Here is a 2,693-nt window from a genome sequence, read left to right as displayed (position 1 = left end):
TAGGGGACTTCATTTGAATTTATTTTATCTTTCTGAGCATTGTGTTTCTCTTTTATATGGGAGTGATAATATCTTGACAATTGTCTTACCCATTTTCCAATTCTCTGGAAAATTTCTTTTACACTTCCCCTCCTTCCTCAATTTTTCAACAATCTGTCCTCCTGCAGTGTCCCCATGCGATGACTTGACTTCAGGCATCACAGACAAAAATAGATGCAAACAAAGGAGCCATCTCCCCCTCTCGCCACCTCATTCACAACTCGCAGAGGTGTCCACCTACCTGTCTCCCATCTGCCGGCTCCGAAGTCCAACGTGCATGTGAGCTTTTAGTCTTATATCCTCTTGCCTTCTTAAGGGCTTTATTCTACTCTTCTTTTCCCTCTACTCTGTATCACCAATTCAGCACTTTCTTTTCAATTATTTGCACCAGCATGCTAGCATTTTCTTATACTTCGCATCTGAAAACAACAAAGCAAAACAGAACAATAACTAGCAACAACCATGGCAATGAGAAACCTCCCATTGTATGAATTCATCGCAATTCATTTCATTATTCCCATATCAGTGAATACTTGGGCTATTTCCAGGTCCTATTTCTTTGATTTTTTTTTTATTTTTTAAATCTGCTATAAACCCATGTTTTCTGATAAGCATGCGTAAGAGTATTTCTAGATTAAATACTTACCAGTGATAATAATGGCCTAGATGGTACGCATCTTCAATTTTACTGGGTAACACCAAATTGTCTTCCTAAGGAATTGTAACAGTTTGCATTCCATGAACAGTATAAACAGTTCCATACTCTCACCGAAGCTTATTATTACCAGATGTTTTTATGTTTGCCAACCTGCTAAGTATCAAAGGGTTACTTATGTGACCAAATGACTATAATGGGCATGTCCGTAATTATTAAGGAGATTGAATAACTTTTAGTTGATAGATGACTTATGTTCTCTCTCTGTGAAAATGCCTGTTTAGGCCTCTGGCCCTTTTTTCTGTGAAATTCTTTGTCTTTTTCTTATTGATCTTTTTAAGAGCTATCTATATATTCTGGAGACTAGTCAATAATTGGTTACCTGTGTTATAGATATACACTCTCAGTAGGCAGTTTGCCTTTCGTCTATGATAACTTTTGATAAAAAATTTTCAATTAAATGTACTACAGTCTATTAATACCTTGCTTTATGGAATGTGTATTTATATCTTATCTTGGACTACATCAGGCACGGCATTTAAAGTGCATGGCTTGCAGAGTTCTTCTGCTAGCCTGGGTTTGGTTCCATGTTTTACCAGCTGTACAACCCTGGGTACTAAGCCTTATATGCTTCAGTTGCCTCATCTGTAAAGTAGGGATAATCTTATAGGATTGTTGTGAGGATTAAATGTGTTAATATGTTTAACTTATTGTAACCACACTTAACATTTTAAGTACTTAAGTATTGGCTATTTTTATTTAAGAAATTCTTTCTCAATCCCAGCTCATAATATATTCTCTTATATTTTCTTCTAAAAGATTTAAAGTTTGAACTTCAGACTTAAATCTTTAACCCATATAAATTTTATATTTCTGTAAAGTGTGAGATATGGGCCCACAAAAACACATGGACCACTTCACAGATTTGTATATCACCTTCGTTCAAGGATAATGTCTCATCGTCTTTGCATTGTTCCAATGTTAATATATCTAGTGCCAAAACGGGTGCCCTTGTAACATTTGATGCATTAACCTCTTACTTATTGACTTACTTCTCTAGGCATCCCCAACTCATGGTCAGTTAGACTCCTCCCTCCCCAACGACTGCCCCTCCTCAGTTCTCTTGCAGACCGCAGCTCCTGTGATTTGACCACAAACTATTAAATTGCTTTAGAACTGAATCCTATACCCTTGTTTTTTCTCTGCGCTCTAGTGCCTAGAAACTGGGGCCAAATTACTTACCATCACTTGTTGACTTTTTCATTGAGTAGGTATTTAACTGAGCAATTATTTAACTGCTCTTTGCCTCTTTTCCCCATCAGTAAAACTGATATAATGTAATATTTCTTACCTTGTTGGATTATTATGTCTATTATATAAATAAATTAACACATGTACATCACTTCCAACAGTATTTGGTATTTGGTAGGTGCTGAATAAATAATAGCTATTTTTTCTACAGGATTTCAGTTAATACTATGATTTTAAAAGTCACCTAAATGCTAATTATTTCAAAAAGTATGCATTCAGCCTTGAAATTCCCCTCAACTCAAGACTTAATAGCCAACTGCTTATTTGGCTGTTTCATTTTTTTAGATGCGCAATAGGGATCTTTAACTTAGCGTGACCCAAGCAGGGCTATCAGCTCAATCCAAGTCTTCCTCCTCAGAGAAAAATCTATTTGCTCTAACCAAAATCCATCACTCTTTATTTATTTTGATACTTTCTTCCCACCTGCAGCCTCATGAGTTCTACCTCAAAAAGGTATCCCACATCTGATCATTACTCCCTAATACTGACTTAGTTAGCAATGTCCTCTCTCACCTGGACCACCATCACACATGCTCTCCTTTATCATACACTTGACCCTATTATGTTCTTTCTTCCATTCAGAAGGGAGATTAAGTCAATACAATCCAATATAAATCCAATCATTACCCCTCAGCTTAAAATCATCCTGTGGCTCCCCATAGCAAACACAATAAACATATTCCTTCCC

The 2,693-nt window shown here is 36.4% G+C and overlaps 1 non-coding gene across 1 annotated transcript; it reads right to left on the bottom strand.

Annotated features, from left to right (window-relative positions):
• Positions 1 to 1,595: 1,595 nt before the first annotated feature.
• On the bottom strand, positions 1,596 to 1,700 carry LOC123392022. The gene has a single exon (XR_006606696.1). It is a non-coding gene; the product is annotated as a U6 spliceosomal RNA (small nuclear RNA).
• Between the last annotated feature and the right edge of the window lie 993 nt (positions 1,701 to 2,693).

Source organism: Mustela putorius, unplaced genomic scaffold, assembly GCF_011764305.1.
Source record: "Mustela putorius furo isolate JIRA1106 unplaced genomic scaffold, ASM1176430v1.1 tig00000421_pilon_pilon_pilon, whole genome shotgun sequence".
Classification (NCBI taxonomy): Eukaryota; Metazoa; Chordata; class Mammalia; order Carnivora; family Mustelidae; genus Mustela; species Mustela putorius.
The sequence above is the reverse complement of the archived record's forward strand: the minus strand, read 5'-3'. Positions and strand labels throughout refer to the sequence as shown.